General features: G+C 31.7%; 1 long non-coding RNA gene across 1 annotated transcript; it reads left to right on the forward strand.

Annotated features, from left to right (window-relative positions):
• The first annotated feature begins 13,093 nt into the window (after positions 1-13,093).
• LOC143055689 (uncharacterized) lies at positions 13,094-14,963 on the forward strand. Its single transcript, XR_012972135.1, has 2 exons — positions 13,094-13,198; positions 14,726-14,963. It is a non-coding gene; the product is annotated as an uncharacterized LOC143055689 (long non-coding RNA).
• The last annotated feature ends 3,721 nt before the right edge of the window (positions 14,964-18,684 follow it).

An 18,684-nucleotide genomic window follows, 5' to 3' on the forward strand; every position in this document is an offset into this window, starting at 1 on the left:
TATCCTTAATTGCATATGCAATCGTACAATGATAAGTTAATTCGTGTTGTTCCTGTGTAAAACACAAGGTAACATGTGCTGTGCGCATTACTTAAGTGTTGCAAGAACGCACATGGCTGAGATATAACACTTTATTAGGGGATAACAATTTAAAATGTTCAAGAATATTAATAAAACAAAATAGCACGTACAAAAGCGATTCTATTCTTATATTGAAATGACATTTCTATAATCGTAAACATGATGCACAATCAATCCCTTATAAAAATATCATTTATTTTAAGGGTAGTCTTTTTGTAGAAATTCGTTAAAGGGAAATAAAAATATAGGATGATCATAGTACGTATAAGAACGAACAACCTGATTTGTGTTCTCTGAAAATTAAGGTATATATTGAGAATAAAATCGAACTGACATAATAATAAAGAATAAATATGTTTGTTCTAATATTGGAAGGTTTGTGTTGGGTCAGTTTTCTTGTTATTTATCCTATTGTGTTTCTTTATCTGTTGGATGAATACTCTTTTTCACAAAATTCATCGATGATTCCTTAAACACCAAATAACTACATGATAAGAGTGCTTTCTCAAGCCGCATGTGTTTGGAAACAATTAAACGTGTAATCAACATCTCGTTTACTTCATTATCAATGTCATGCATTTAATGTCGATTTGTAGTACGGATTGATTGTTATCGTCTATCGCTACTTTATCACCCTCTGCAATATCATGATAACAAGTTTGTATGCCTTTTCAATGTTTTGATAAAGTGGGATAGTATCAAAGCTTGTCACAGAATAGTTCTATTGTCATTTCACTAGTTTTATGAAGTGTCTTAAATACAAATGTGTTCGTCTTTCGTTTTTTGTCCTTGATTTATCACACAAGATTTAATTTACCTCCTAATCACTGGCGTTCTGTGTTTCGTCAAGGTCATCTGTGTTGTGCCGTTGCAGGGGCCTGTAACCAAGTGGTTTTCATTTAAGAATTGAATGCTTCTTTTTGTAAATTTATTGGGGTGTAAAAGCGTTGACCGAAGTACATTTTGTATGAAGCACGGTCAACGCTTTGGGTCGATGCCACTGCTGGTGGACGTTTCGTCCCCGAGGGTATCACCAACCCAGTAGTCAGCACTTCGGTGTTGACATGAATATCAATTATATGGTCATTTTTATAAATTTTCTGTTTACTAAACTTTGAATTTTTCGAAAATCTTAGGATTTTCTTACGCCCATGAGTAGATTACCTTAGCCGTATTTGGCACAACTTTTTGAAATTTTGGGTCCTCAATGCTCTTCAACTTTGTATTTGTTTGGCTTTTTAACTGTTTTGATCTGAGCGTCACTGATGAGTCTTATGTAGACGAAACGCGCGTCTGGCGTATTAAATTATAATCCTGGTACCTTTGATAACTAATTACAACCCTATAAAGTTACAAAAAGAAGCATTCAATACTTATAATTACATTTTTTAGCTATGATCATGAAAACACGAATTTTATACATTTTATTATTTAATTCACCTGTGCACTTTATTGTTGGAGCACGTGTTATTATGAGTGAAAAGTTGTATTGAGCAATGCAACTGCTTACGGAATAACACGTGATGTGCAGTTAGCCAATCAGAATAAAGTATAATAATGAAACATACATCTAATGTAATTATTTGTTCTTGTATACCATATTTGTTTTAGTTGTTATTTTGTACACACACCAGAACATTGGTATTACTACATCAGACAATACCTGTACAAATTCAGGAATATGAAAGTTGTTATCTATTCGTATGATGTGTTTCAGCCTTTGATTTTATAATTTGATTAGAAACTTACCGTTTCAAATTTGCCTAGGTGTTCGAAGTTTTTGTTATTTTACTTTTACTTATTTTAATTGTTTAGCATTTTTTTATTGGGTTTTCCCATTTTTTAAGGTCGAATGGTGATCTGTAGTTGGTAACATCTATACCATGCCGGTCTTTTTCGGATAGTTAATTTATATTACATATTAATAAGTTGAACCTGTATTTTGTATTCCGGTAAAAATATTCACGAAAGACAAATTGGGAAAAGGTTAGATAGAGAGCAATTATCAAACCAAAAAGTACTCTACAACCTTGCATTATCTTGAGTATTGTATCGTTAACCCAGCGATATACTTGAAAATAATGAATACTACAGGAACTACATGAAAAATGTTGTCAAATCGTACAGTTTTACCTAACCGGTTACTCGGATAATCGTTCGACCGATTAACCGGTTAACCGGTAGTTTACGTTGATGTGTATAGGCCTTATTTACAGTACGCTTCAAATGTTCGTTTTTATAATACGATGAATTGAAGTTTGTGCTTTGGCATTATATAGATTGTACTGTTGGTTTTCCCGTTTGAATAGTTTTACACTTGTCATTTTTGGGGCCCTTCATAGCTTACTATTGAAGACCGTACCTTGACATATAATTGTTTTTCTTTTACAAATTGTGACTTGGATGGAGAAATATCTCATTGACACTTATACCACATCTTCTTATATCTATTGTCTGTGAAGATTCCTTACAAATTTTGACTTTTATTAATCATGGTAATCTAATACACCGTATCTACTATGGCGTTTGTATTAACTTCAGATTTAAAAATTAAAAAAAACCTTCTTGATCTCGTCGAATTGAAAATGTTTGAAAGAGATGATTCTTTCATTTTTTTTTTTTTTTTTTTGATGTCTCGGAAAATAATGTGGAGTATTAATCCAATTTAAATTATTAAGCCTGTTACTCCAATCATCAGGTGTGCAGTAATTACATCCACGTTGATGTTGTAACGATATGGGTCTCGTCTTTGTACTTTACAGGCTTTTTTTACCTGTAGAGATTGTGGCAATTTTACTGTACAAGGCATTTGATTAAGCGTTCCCATTCTTGTTGGACGTAGATGCGAACTTTTATATCCAAGACAGCTAATTCGGCGAGAGGTTTACTGTCGGTCGGCGGAAGACTCAAGTCTCCAATTTTCTATCCCACAGTTACCCATTGCTGAAAATGACATGGGAAAACTGTGTCCGACTTCTGCTTCAATCGATACAAACTTCAATGTTTAAAGAAGACATGAAGTGACCATATTTCCATTCATCTGTCACTGGTGTATAGTATTACTTATTTATGGTTATTTAACATAAGTTTGAAAGTTCAAAAGTATCCCTTGACACCCTTTAACTAAGGATCGTTTAAAATTTTTCTACTTAGTAATCTCAATAATTAAATAATATCGCCGCCGCTCTGAGACTAAATCAATAATAAATCAATTCACTCATTATTCCATAATTATTGACCTTCAATTCATTTTATTCTCGCTTATATGCATAACCGTCTCTGGTTCTCGATAAAGACAGTAATAGTGATACTACTTAGTATAACAATAGCAGGCCGTCTAAAACCAAAATGGGGAATGTGCCGCAGTTTCATATGCAAATGTTATATTCCATTTTGTTTCAACTTTTTTTACTCAAAAATCACACATTGGTTTCCGATATGGCATATTAACATCACATACTGATCTCATTTGCATGAATATTTTTTGATAGATTTACCAACTTTTCGTTATATTTAATACAATCCTTTTCTTCCTCATTTCGTTTTTCATATTTAACAAATACATTCTATAATATTATATAGGTCTATGGTCATTCATCGTATTTGGGGTTTTGGGGTTGTGACTACCTCAGCAATAAAAACATGTCTTACGTTAACGACATTTAATAAAAGAGAAGGAAAAGCAAAAAGGCATTTCCAGACATCACTTGTACAATTGCGTAATTACATATGTAAATGAATTACACATATATAACATAAATATCTAAATATATATAACATCCCCCGGCAGAAAGAAAATTACCAAAGTATTGCATATGTGGAATTCAGAGCACTTTCAAATTAATATATATAATCAATATTTCCAATATATCTTTTTAACTTTCATAATATTCAAAATTCTCTAACTTTCAATATATCTATATACGAACAATTAACTGGTATGGATAACTTTGTGGAATAAGCATCTTGTAACCCATTGCGGGGTTATACATGTATAAAAAAAATATCTTGCTAGTCATACACATGACAGTTATTATCATATAATGATATAAAATACTATGAAATAACCAAAGACCTTACTCTTATTTTGTAGATAAATTCTAAACGTGATAAAATATGCACACGTTCAAAGAGTCTCACACAAAAATAAATTATAAGACCAGGTCATAATACTCTCATGTACTCTGAATTTCTCAATAACCATACTACTCACAGCAATACTACTCAGGTTATTTGTGATTCACTTTTAAAAAAGTCTCTGACAGATATTCATATAATCTCATTTGGTTATCTATGCTTTATTATTCCAATATCCATGTTTTGGGGGTTTTAAAATTATTTCACCAACGATCAGCTCTACAGACAATGAACAATGTTTTTTTTTCTTAAAATAAAGTGAAGTTTTCTTTATAAAGTTTTGAAAATACAATTAAGTCTTTACCTAGTCCTTGCAACTTTCGAACTTATATTGTTATGAACAATTACAAACAAATGCGATAAGTATAAATTCAAAATTCAAAATGGAGGGGAAAACCAACACGTAAATATTCTATACACTGATCGAATGTTTCAGATGAAATAAGGATATCATCAAGATAGCACCTTTGCCTTTTTGATACGTTCTTTTCGACATAAGTACAACCGGACTTGTAATAGGGACATCTTCTGTTTCCTCGTTTGCTTTGCCTTTTTGATGCGTTCTTTTCAAAATAAGTACAATCGGACTTGTAATAGGGACATCTTCTATATAATACTTATGATTATTTGTTTGTTCAATCATTAATAAAAGTGAAAAAGTAATATAATAATTCTATTTTAGCAGCCAATATGGTTCAATTTTGTCAAAACGAAAAAAGAGACATCGATATTGAATTATTCACTCGCAAGTGAATAATTCAACCGTATTGAATCATTTTTCACCTAATTTTCAATTTAACCTCTTAGCTAGAGATTTATTACACATGACTTATTCGTGCTCAGTAAACAAAAGGAAAAGAATGTCAACATTGAAAGTGAAAAACATGTAAATCATTTGATTGACTGATACCATCCACAAAAACTGTTTCTTGTATAGTTTAAAACAATAATTTTCATATATTTTTAAACCAAAAGTATGAAACTTAACCGACCTAAAAAAAACAGTTACTCGTGTTTGCTATCTAATTATATCTGTATCTTTTTTTTCTGTCGCTTAAATGACCGTCAGCAGTCCTCGGAGATCAACTGGATAGTCAATTTCCATTTTGACTAAAATACAAATGAAACGATGATACGCATTATCGAGCATATCTCATTTAATTTTTGGATTTTTATAATTTTGATATACGTTTTAGAAAGCTATAAGTCAAATATGAGAATTTGAGTCAAATCGTTAAACATGAATTTGACAGTCAATTTTAGACCACTGTCCAATTTTAGGGGAGGGTTTAGAGCTCACAAACAGGTTGTACCCAGCAACAATATTTCTGTGCCTGTCCCTACTCCGAAGCTGTTGTTGATCGGTTTCGTTGGTCCATGTCTGTCATATTTGTTTTTTATCGATTGTCTGTTATAAATAAATCCTTTAGACTTCTCAATTGAATTGTTTTACATTTTTCATGTCGGAGCCTTTTATAGGCGACAATACAGTATCGGATTTCTCATTGCTGAAGGCTGTACTGTTGCTTATTTATTCGTATATTGACTTTTAGGGGATAGTTGTCTCATTTGCAATCATATCGCATCTACTTAGTTTTATATTATTTATGTAAAACGTTGAGTAAGGTATTTTTGTAGTAAGGTAACAGGATTGTAATTTAGTACGCCATACGCGCGTTTCGTCTACATAAGAATCATCAGTAACGCTTATATCAAAATAGTTATAAAACAAAACAAGTACAAAGTTGAAGAGCATTGAGGATCCAAAATTCCAAATGTTGTGCCAAATACGGCTAAAGTAATCTATTCCTGAGATTAAAAAAAAATCCTTCGTTTTTCGATAAATTCAAAGTTTTGAAAACAGGAAATATATAAAAATGACCACATAATTGATATTCATGTATACCGAAGTGCTGACTACTGGGCTGGCGATACCGTCGGGTATACATGTATACAGTTAAGTGAATTAAGATTAAAAACAAACATGAAACATACATTAATAGCATAAATAAACATCTCATTTACCAACGAACATACATAATGATTCGATTATAGAAGTAGGATAAAGCAGATCAATTGTTCAACATTATCAGAAACAAACAATATACATATATAGAAAGACATGTCGCAAACGTATAAACCAGCTACAGAAGATGGCAAAATTAAATCAATGGATGATGCGAGCTATGTTATTTACTGACACTTCAAGAACTTTTTGGACCACCTTACTGAGGTAAATAAACTCATCATAGATACCAGGACTAAATTTTGTATATACGCCAGACGCGCGTTTCGTCTACAAAAGACTCATCAGTGACGCTCGAATCCAAAAAAGTAAAAAAAAAAAAAAGCCAAATAAAGTACGAAGTTGAAGAGCATTGAGGACTAAAATTCCTAAAAGTTTTTGCCAAATCCAGCTAAGGTAATGGATGCCTGAGGTAGAAAAGCCTTAGTATTTCAAAAATTCTAAATTTTGTAAACAGTTAATATATAACCATATCAATGATAATTCATGTCAGCACAAAAAGTTCTGATTACTGGGCTGGTGATACCCCAGGGGAAATAAATCTCCACCAGCAGTGGCATCGACCCAGTGGTTGTAAATAAACTCATCATAGATACCAGGCCTAAATTTTGTATATACGCCAGACGCGCATTGCAGTGACTCTCGAATCCAAAAAAGTTTTAAAAAAAAGACAAATAAAGTACGAAGTTGAAGAGCATTGAGGACCAAAATTCCTAAAAGTTTTTGAAAAATCCAGCTAAGGTAATCGATGCCTGAGGTAGAAAACATATGTATGTGTTAATTCGTTTAATAAAGCAATTTAAGTCATTGACTTATGCACGTTGTGAAAACGCCATAAGGTGACCTGTCATTTCCCACACATAAATTTGGTCAATACCAACGCAACTCTGAGAACATCAGGTTCTATCGCTTATGTTATTGTTAACCATTTTCATACGATAGTTGCTACTTCTTAGCACTTTAATATATTTATTGCGATTCTGGAAAATATCTTCATTATTTATATACCTATATAGAGTTCTTTTCTTTCAGAACCATAGGTCATTCTTTCTCAGAACCAACCCGGACGATACCATGTTTCAATAAAATGTGCTTCAAGCATAAAATAAAGACCTGTGTCAGGTCATTATTTTCCTTAATACTAATGCAATCTATAATTTACTTCAAAATTATATTCGTCTGATTTTCTGTTTTTTTTTCTATTTGGATATTTATCTTTAAAAGTTCAATCGATAATAGCTGTAAACGAAATCGTCATTGCCCGCATTTTAATCTTAGAAACAAATATAACGTGAAGTTTTGTTAATTTATCGCTACAACACAGAAACATTATTATATATGTGAGATGAATTTTAATGAGGACTTTCATAAAATAAAGCCAAATTTAACATATTGGTGTGCAAGATTTTGAAAATCTAATTGAGTCACACTGAATATTTCGATTGATTGTTTGATGCTTGATTAACGTCCAGTGGCAAATATTTCATGCATGTTCAGGACGATACACACTACAGTGACCTACATGTATTTAATGTATATTCGTCTTCGTGTCAAAAAATCCATATTTTCATGCCAGTACCGAAGTACTGGCTACTGGGCTGGTAATACCCTCGGGAACTAACAGTCCACCAGCAGAGGCATCGACCCAGGGAATAACATTCACGTAACTCAATATAAGGTCGGGTTGGGAGGGTATATAATTATATCCTAATTATATGTAAAAAAAATGTCTTGCTATACAAAAGACAATCTTTCTGAATATTTCATTCGATTCAATTAAAATTGTTGAAAAGTAACCACTTTTCCGCCATAGAAATGTCATTACAAATAGAAAAAAAAACATACCCCCCTCTTTTCCATAAACTAAGTTAGTACAATAATTTACTTACAATGTGTCTTGTATTTGTCAAACACTGTTATCGAATGGTAACAATTCATTTGTGTGGTTCTTCATGTAGTTGCAGTTATATTCTTATTGTGTATGGATAATAAAATTTATAAAAATATAAATCTAGAATAATAAGTAAGTTTTATTTCACATTCTAAATGAGCCGTATGCCGTATTAAAACCTGACCGCATTAAAAAGGTCCCACTTTAGTGGGGTCGGTGAAAAAAAAGAATACTAAGTTTTGAAAATCTTTATAATAAATAATATTTTTTGACGCTATATAAATAAATCAGATTATGCATATTTTGAGGTTTTTCTTGTCGTATAACACACCTCGGGCTGTCAGAATTGCTCAAAGAAAGACCTCCCTACGGCCGGTCATTCATTTGATCAATCCTGACACCACTTGGTGTGTTATACGACAAGAACAACTTTAAAATATGCATTATCTATAACACCATGTTTATTTTTTAAAAGTTGATAATGTATATTATGATACTTTTACATGTTTTATGTTATCATCAAAAGGGTGAATCATTTCTACGTGAAATTTTAAGTGTGAAATTAAAAACAAAGCCAGTATGATACAATTGGTAATAAAATGATACATTTCTTACACGTTTCGTTAGAGTGTTCCTCGGTGATCAATCCTTGACCTTTAATTTTGTGATGTGTCCGGTAATTTTGTGTTTATAATTGAAATAACATGTGATCTATTTAATTTTGAACAGCATGATAACCCGATGAGTCTTTTAAAATCATATGATGCCTTTGCCTTGCGTAAAGTCATTATTTATTAAAGTAATAAAACAAAAATGATCTGCAAGGAAAATTCATACTGGTGAGTCCTTGAGCAAATGCCGAAAATCGAAATCTGAAAAACATCAATTCAATTAAAAATAAAGACATATTCCTGACTTCCTGACTAGTTGGCTAACTGTACAAAAAAGACAGGGGCCGGTTTCACGAAGCTATCCTAAGACATGTCATAAGACATATCTTAGGACATGTCTTATGATCCTCTTATGACTATCCTAGGACATATCTCAGACCTCGTCTCGAAGCTGTCTTAGGATCACCTTAGCTAAGACATCCTAAACCTGTCGCAAGTTCTTTAAATTTTCAAATATAAATATGATCTACGGAAAAAAATCATGTAAATGTAGTATGTCTTACCATAAATTATTCTAAACGTATTGATTAATATAATGACATAATTTGCAAAATAAATATAAAAAAATAAAAGTAATTTATATATAAATTATCTTTAAACAATACATCAATATAGATATGAAATTTTCAATGCAAAATTAAGAAAAAAGAATATAAAATTATGACATTGTTTTGGTACACGTGAGTTGAATTCAATTTCGACTTTATTGGTTATAAAAGGTTAAGAGATAAAATCGTGCAATTTTTATATCAATACATCGAATTTTCATTGTTGACAAATCCTGATAATCCGTCAATGTATATATGTTTTAAGCAGGAACAGGAGAATAGATAATTAGATAATAATAAGATATTTTTTTTTCAAAATTAATATAAAAAATGAGTGTAATTTATATAAATAAACGTATAACTATCCTAAGACCATCATAAGACACCTCTCGCGTTGTCCTAACTTTATGACCAACTTTAAGAGATGTCCTAATTTAGGACCGCTTTGTGAAACCCACTTAGGACTAAGATATGTCGTAAGACCATCCTAAGACATGTCTTAGTCCTAAGACAGCTTCGTGAAACTGGGCTCAGGTTAATATAAAAATGTTACGACCATTTCAATTGGAATAACACCGTATGCTCCAAACATGCGTGTTTGATTTAAATACTCCCTTTATGATTCAGTTGAGTGAAAGAAGTCATACCTTAAAAATCAAATTGAAATTTGTGCACTATGGTCAATATTTTAATTGTGAGATACAAATCAAACCAGTGACATGTGCAGCGAGAACTTCTAACCATTCCGAAGCATCTGAGTATTAGTGGGTTTGAGTTGCTTAGTATTAAAGTCGTATGAAACTTCAAATTAAAAAAAAAATGCATATTTTTTTATACCTAGATGGCTAGTTTTTATTATAAACTTATGTACATAAACTTTTTTCAAGAAAATTCTATAATTTGTTCAAATTTAGAAGAAATTTACTTTTTTTAAATGTTTGCCTCCAGTTAAACAATTCGCCGATATGTTATCCGTATGCAAGTGAACTCAGCGTGACCTTTCTCGAAAAAAATCCGGTGATCGCAATACACAAGGATCTGTCATTTCAATAAACTATTATCGTATCGAACATGTTATACACGTGCTCATTATCCATTCTTCTTTGTTGATTGTTTACTATCAAGGTGACAATCGGTAAACTACGGCTTAAAAACACGACTGTCTCATCATAACAGACCGAGAGAAACATTTTTGACGATTATACGATATTGATGCGTAAAACATGATAAATCGTACACAGCAGACTAAGTTTATGATATATGTATGCATTGGTTTGAAAATTTGATGAAAAATATTATTTTTCACCAGCCACGGGTTTCATATGACTTTAAGTATTCGCTGTAGTAATTTGTGGACTTTGAATCTTTCCTTGTTTTTCGATTTTGTCAAGTCAAGTCGTTGTAAGTTTTTTTTCCCGAGTAATGAACTTTCTCGCATCTTTATTGTTGTAGAAGTTTAAAATATGCATTGGTCGAACGTCTAATTGCCCTTTAGATAAATATCATTTAACAGCTTCATTATTTTTCTGCGGAGTTCACACATAATCTACTTTGAAAAAGTAAAATTTAATAACATAACAATTGGAATAGATAAACAAATAAAGTAAAGTCACTTTTAAGTTTATAAAATCATATTATTGTTCTTTCAAATGTTTCTTATATAGATGAATTAATGATGGTGTATCTGAATAGAATAATCATTTGGCAGACGATCATTCATTATATAAACTTACAGCGAGAGAAAATGGAATCAGAAAAATTGTACCATGCATTATAATCGATGCTGAAAAAAGGGCAGATACCAGTAGCAATGCCTTAAATAAAGGGGGAGGATACCAATGGGATATTCGAACTCAAAATCGGAAAAACTACTGACAATGGCATGGCTATCATACAAACAAAATTCGACAAAAGACCAACAATACAACTTTTTTTTAATAAATTTACAGCTTCAAAGTAGACAACACTGGAGAAAAGTTTTTCTTTAGTACTTGAACATCTAAATAAACACGACTGAATTTTAACATTTTACAACGATATTCCATTATTGTAATATTCACAGATGCTTACCCTTTTACTAATTATATCTTAACCTATATAAGAAAAGTGACTTTAACAAAAAATATTTTTTTGATGCAACCACTTAAGGCCAACTAAAATTAATTAGTAGATTTTCATCCAAAGTTTTGAAAAAAATGGGGCGGGTGGGAGGATTTAATTTTTTAAATTTTATTTAATATGTGTAGATTATCGGGTTTTCTACACATTGATATCGTAAAATATCAGCCGCGAGCCACAATGTGAACCTTTTTGGCGAGTGAGCGTAGCGAACGAGCTAAAAAGTTTCACATTGTGTCATGCGGCTGATATTTAACGATATCTATACGTAGAAAAACCGATTATCTGTTTATCGTTCTATTAATGGTCTTTTTTTCCTCGTAAGAATCGTACATAATTTTTTTTAATTCTTAAATAAATATCTCTGATTGGCAACGACTGTTCTACATGCAATTGCTACTTTAGAAACCTATTTCCAGTAAACAGTAAAATCATGCAGAAATTCTCTATTCAGTTGGACTAATTTTTAACGATGGTTTGTAGTCCCCATAAAATTATGCAAATGCAATGGTATGCAACACAAGTATTATGAATGAAATGAGAACTCAAATAGTGTTGGTAATAGTAGGGTTGTGCTTTTTTAAAGATTCTCAAGTTATTCAAGACTGAAGCAAATATAATTAAAATGTAAAACATGAAGTTGTTTAATGACTCTTTTAAGGATATTTGATGTTTTTAAACAAAAACAATAGCCATAGGTAAATCTAAAGGCTTTCTATAACACAATGTATGTTTGCCGGGTCCGGGTCAATGTTTAATTAAAAAAAATCCACGGTTTTCTAATGACAGAAATTTTCAATTTGTGACATACCGCAATTTGCGTTCTTGAACACAACGCATTACTCGTAACCCGAATATTTCTTGCCCTTCTGGTAATCTATTTCTATTCACCGTAGATGATATTGTCATCATTGAGCAGCAGAATTTGTCAACATAATCCTTTTAAGTACTCGAAACAATAAATATGAAAACCGAAATTTGAAACAGGAAATTCGATTGAAACGAAATTATTGACCGTTACAGGTAACGGAAAGGAACAAAATCCGGAAATCATAAATTTTTCAAAATAAAAAAAATCGGGGCGGGACGATTTCAGAGGAGCGGCGGGGATGAAAATCTATTAATTAATTTTAATAGGCCTAATACACGGTTGAATTGTATATTTTTCGAAAGCTAAACATTGAACTATCGGTTTTGCCCGTAATCAAACAGTAAATCATAACAACTCATACAATTGCCAAAATACAACCATGTATGGAAACACAGCTTTTAAGCACATTTTTAAACATTCATTGTGTGGTGTCAATGTCAGATTGGAGAAAGAAATTCTTAAGAATATGAAAAAAGATACGCTAGCATCATACTATTTCTTAAAATAAAGGGGACAATATAACATTATGGGGAAAAAAGGGAATATGTCAAAGTGACAACAACTCGACTTAAGAGCAGATAACAGCTGAAGGCAACTTATGGATCTTCAAATGCATTGTATCTGTCAAACTGAATTAAACATTTTTGACTCTTCTTTTTGTCTGATTTGTTATTTCGTTAATAAACATTCAGTCCGGAATGCGGATCGATAAAATTGCTCCCTTGTTTGTTTCGCTCTCCTGTCAAATTGTGTAATTTCGCTACCTCCAATGGTAGACGCTACAACGATGGGTGTCGTCAAGAAAGGTACGATTAAAGGAATCAGCTAGGAATTAGACGATCACCATTGGTATAGGTGAGTTGTTTAATAGTTGTTGCATTGGGATAAATGCAAGTTTTGAATTAATTCATAATCAGGAATAGCTGGGAAGAAAAGAAACGTGTTGCTACGTGAACCCGGATAGGCCAGGACGAATTTTTAAAAAAAATCTAGAAACTATCTATGTTATGTGTTTTCATAATTATGTGATATAGAGTAAAAAAAGGTAGCAGTTTTTTATGTCTTGTTGTTAAGCATTTCCAGGGGAGATAATGTTATTTTTCACGGTGTGTTTGATAGGTTTGTTACATTGTAACATTATATAATACACGCTCATAAAGTGGATTAAAATAGCCTCCCACACTCAATTAACTGAATTTCAATTATTCTATTTACCGTAGTGCTATTACATAAGACTTCGGAGGTTCATATCACTTATATTCAACGTTTTTATATCGGATTTTTTTTTACTATTGATGTTGAACGATTCATAGTAAAAAAAAATCCGATAAAATCGTTGAATGTAAATGATATGAACCTCAGAAGTCTTATATATTGTCCTTTTATATAAGACCGGAGGTTCATATCATTTACATTCAACATTTTTTATCGAATTTTTTTTACTTTTAATGTTGAACGTTTCAACATTGGTAGTTAAAAAAAAATCCGATAAAAAATTAATGGTTCAACATTGATAGTAAAAATAAATCCGATAAACATGTTGAAAGTAAATGATATGAAACTCTGAAGCCTGACATTATTGGACTATTGATTATTAGTTCTTTATCCTAACTAAATCTTTTTTTTTGTGGTGTATTTTACAAAAAAGGGGGCGGTAAAAACACCAAATTACCTTAACAATCCTACAATATAAAAAAGAAGATGTGGTATGCCAATGAGACAACTGTCAACGAGATACCAAAATGACACAGACATTAACAACTCTAGGTCACCGAACGGCCTTCAACAATGAGCAAAGCCCATACCGCAGTCAGTTATAAAAGGCCACGATAAGACAATGTAAAACAATTAAAACGAGAAAACTAATTTCTGTTTACAGAATGAGAAATATTTCGTATTCTAAAACTAATGTTTCTCACATGTTTATTAGACATGTTGAAAATAAAGACAACTGTTTAGTACGTATACCAATCCCCTCTTTTTCAATTCATCATTAGTTCAAGATACAGCTCTGAAGAATATGCAATAACCTAACATTGATAATTTGGCTAACAATAACTTCAGTACATTTTTCTAACAAGTGAAGTGCATTTTTCTAGCAAGTGAAGACCAATGAAAACATTTGATATGATTTGAGAACATGGCCAATTAAGTAGGATCTTGTTGTTTCGTAGACATAAATGATATTCAACATTTTCTATTTGTATTTTTCTTTATTTCATATTCTAGTATATTTAATAACATGTTTATATTTATGTGACGCATCTGATGTATAAATCCAGTGCCAGATCCGGGAAAGAGCTCTTAGTTCCAATCCGTTTGTACGGGGAACATGTGGTTGCAACTCCCTCTTTAATTGCCTGTTCAATTTTTTGTTTGCAGTGTCGAAAAGGGAGTAAGACAGCAGTTTTATCAAGATTATTATGTGAAAGTTCTGCCGTACATCTGACAACCAAGAATTATTCTGAAGTACACATGTCGACCAGAGACATGGAACAGTGAGGAGAGGTTTTAAAGTACCAGATTCTTATCTGAGATTCCAATTTGAACCAAAGAAAGCAATATATAAAGATATGTAGGAGAAATAATCTATATGAATAAAGTTATGCCACAAAAGGAACTTGTTTTTTTTATATACAGAATTTGTCAAACGTATCCATAACAGAAGAGATGTAAATGCATCCTTTATATAGCCTTGCTTGCAATACTGATGGAAATAATTTATATAATTTGAATTTCTGAGATGATATAGCAGTGCCATTTGTTTCCCCTTTCTCCTTCTTCAAAGAACTTGATAATCTGAACTTTTTTTTTAAATTGGAGCCCTGTTCAAGAACAGTTAAAAGAGCACATATATGCTTAATTTTCGTTATTTTTTAGAATCATCATTTTTTTTTAAATGAAACAGGTTGTAAATTCTACATAAAATATGCCAGTCAACCGTAAATGTTAACATCCCAAAAAGGTCTTTAGTATAATCCTTTTTCAACTTACAGAATATGTCAAAGGTTTAAGCATCCCAAACATTACCATGTGACTTGAGTTTTTGATTTTCAATATCAAGCAAACTCGATATTTTCCATAACATCATAATAGTTCCGTGTTATTATTAAAAATAACAAAGGACAAACTCTTGTACAAAACTGTAACAGATTATCTAGTCTAGTAAGTACAATTTTAACCCAAGCCCTCTTTTAAGCACCGTCTTATCAACGGCTTATTCGATTGTAAGTGTGCGGTGCAGAGACTGTAGACTTGAGACAATGACATTGAGGTAAGTGTGTATAAGAACAACATTTTCAAGAATATAGGCAGATTCGAGGGGGGTGGTGGCTTTAGTCGGAAAAATTTGTTAGCTTAAACATACGGGACTCACTGAAGCATGACTGAAGCGAGCTCTCCTAAGCTCAGTCAGCGCCCACCCCCTCCTAATGTAAAATTTTGGATCCGCCATACACTGAATATTGGTTTTAACAGTGCGATGGAAGTCTCCAAATGAATAAAAAAAAAGTGATAAAAGTCTGTGTGCTGGTTATTTACATACGGGAACGAAAATTTAACTTCAAATTGTGAAAAAGAGTGAGGGGTAAGATTCATTAAAAAAATATCGTCTAAATATTATGAATTCTGATCTTCTAAAACCTCATAGTGTTAAGTTTTGAAAGAAAAATATGATAGACATGAGAAGATATCAACTAAGTGGATATATGTTGTATAATAAAAACATGTCTATCGAAAATATGTTCCAAACTACCTTTATGATGTAAAAGGTTTGAAAAAAAGTGTGAAGGTCTCATTTTCTGCTAATTTCAATGATATTTCACTTGGAATAACTTATTTGTACCTTTAAACGTAAATTTTGAAAATTGGTGAAGGTTAATGAATGATTTTCTTTCATTTTGTTTTATTAAAAAGTTTTTGTTTTCATAACTTCATACCAACATAAAAACTGTTTTGTTATGGGTTGGGGTTTAGGGTATAACTTTTTAGCTATTCTTTTGAACAATTTAAGTTTAGTTAATTCAATAATATTCATTCTGAAATCCTTTTTTTCTCTATAAGGATACTATATTTGCTGCTCATTGTTAAATTTTCTATGTTGATTTTTCTTTATTTGTTTGTCTTTTACTTTTATTTTTTTTTTTGGCCTTGACATCGCCATTCAACATATGAGTTTGAATTTCTTTAGTATCTTTCAATTCTTTAATAAGGTTTTTGACATTTATGTTTCTAAATCCCAAATACTTCTAGCTTTATGAATTCCACTTAATATGAAATTGTTTAGGATATCATTTTTACCTCTTAGACTTTCATAACTTTGTATACTGGTTTTCCTGTTTAAATGGTTTTACACCAGTCATTTTTATAGGTTGCTGTTCGGTGTGAGCCAAAGCTACGTGTTGAAGACCGTACTTGTAATGGTTTACTTTTACATAATATGACTTGGATGGAAAGGCACTCATATCACATTTTCTTATATCTATGAACAATTTACTCCTTGTTTCGAGCAAACAAAAATAAAATATGGCGATTTTACCAATTCACCTGTCCTAAATTGGTAAACAAAAAATGTCGTTTAAAATTATATTTCTCTAACAATGAAATTTCACATGATGTATTTTCTTTTCATGTTGTTCAGATATTCCTTACCTTTCAATTGTTAACCCTATTTCAGATAGACCAATGTTTAAATCCTTGAGATTCTACCCTTGTACATGTTGTAGGTTAAGTAGCAAGATCTTTAAACTTCCAGATATGTTTCCATTCTCCTGATTTACCTAACTATATAGCTTCTACATTAAAACTAAATCCATGTAGAAATCTCAATACATTACTTAGATCACCTAACCATCTTTTTTTATCTATAGAAGTCTAATTTTTCCAACAAATTACTTCTACTGCCATTACATGATTTATTTTCGCTCCTAATGACTTCTCGTAAATTTCAAAAAACCTTGCAATGTTCCTCAATTGATTCCTCTATTCTATTAAAATTTGTTGTGTATTTTGGGCCATACTAATTTAATTTCTAGTTCGACGGACCGTACCCGCCCACACCTATTTTTTTTTCAAACAGAAAACAAAAATTATATTCCCGCTTCCCGCATCCGTAATCATGTCCATTTCCCGCACCGTTTTTTTTTTTTTTTTTTTTTTTTTTTTTGTAAATGTTATAGGTGGCACGGTAGTATTTCCTGGCCCATAAGGGATAATGATAGCCTTTTTAGAATTTTCACCACTTTCTAACACTGCAAAAAATTCTACATTCACAGTTAACTGAAGTACTTTCATTTTACTATTCAGAAATGAATTTATATATGTATCATGACCGTTTACTTTTTTTTGCTATTTTCAAAAACCTAAGGCCACTAGTACTTTTAGGTCTTTTATGGTGCAGTGAATACAAAATTAAAAAAAAATCTCAAAAATTCATTTTCATCTGTATGTAAAATTATTTCATATTTTTCTACACCTGATTCATCCCTCAGTTTAGGAAAGTATGTTCAGTTGATACTGTATTTTTTGTCCAATCACACTGTTTAGATACATTTACCTAAGTAGGGTACACAAAAGAGCAACCTGAATTCTGGAATGCAAATACTACCGTGCCACCTATAATAAGATATTAACACTTGTTTTAAAATCAGTCTTACCTGTATTTAATAATTTTAAACCAATAAGCACCCCACCACACTGCGTAATTATCTGTTTAAAAATTTGATTTATCATAAAACCCATATATCCAAAGTGGGAGTGCTCCGATATAAATATGTAACAGGAGTAAAATGCCTGTACATTGGGTTTCTTCCCCCTTACTTACATTCCCCATCAAAAAATGTTCGTTGTCAGAATAAGTACGCAGAACTTCTGAAGGAGAAGTGTTGCCTTCAACTGCAATTATATTGTATGAATGTTATGCCTGTGAACAAAAGTATCCAAAACCTCTGCATTTTTATGCACCTGTCCGGATTGTTCGGTGCCTGTGGTTCAGTACATGTATAATTTTTCGTATTTTTTTTTTTTAAAAATGCATCTTTATCAATCAATGTCTTGTTGTAATTTTCCTCCTGTGATATAATCTTCAATTTGTTGAAGGCGGTCACGATATGGTAGAATATAATTGTAGTTATCGTTTGTTGAAGTGGTTCATAGGTAATTCTCCGTTTGCATATATAAATTAGATCGTTGGTTTTCATGTTAGAATTGTGTACACTAGTAATTTTGGGGTCCCTTATACCCTTAAAGCTTGCTGTTTGATCTGTGTCAAAGCCCTGTGTAAACGACCGAACTATGATCTGAATTTGTTATTATCAGGTTGGGAACAACATTCCCTCAGGCAA

This window comes from Mytilus galloprovincialis, chromosome 12 (genome assembly GCF_965363235.1).
Source record: "Mytilus galloprovincialis chromosome 12, xbMytGall1.hap1.1, whole genome shotgun sequence".
NCBI lineage: Eukaryota > Metazoa > Mollusca > Bivalvia > Mytilida > Mytilidae > Mytilus > Mytilus galloprovincialis.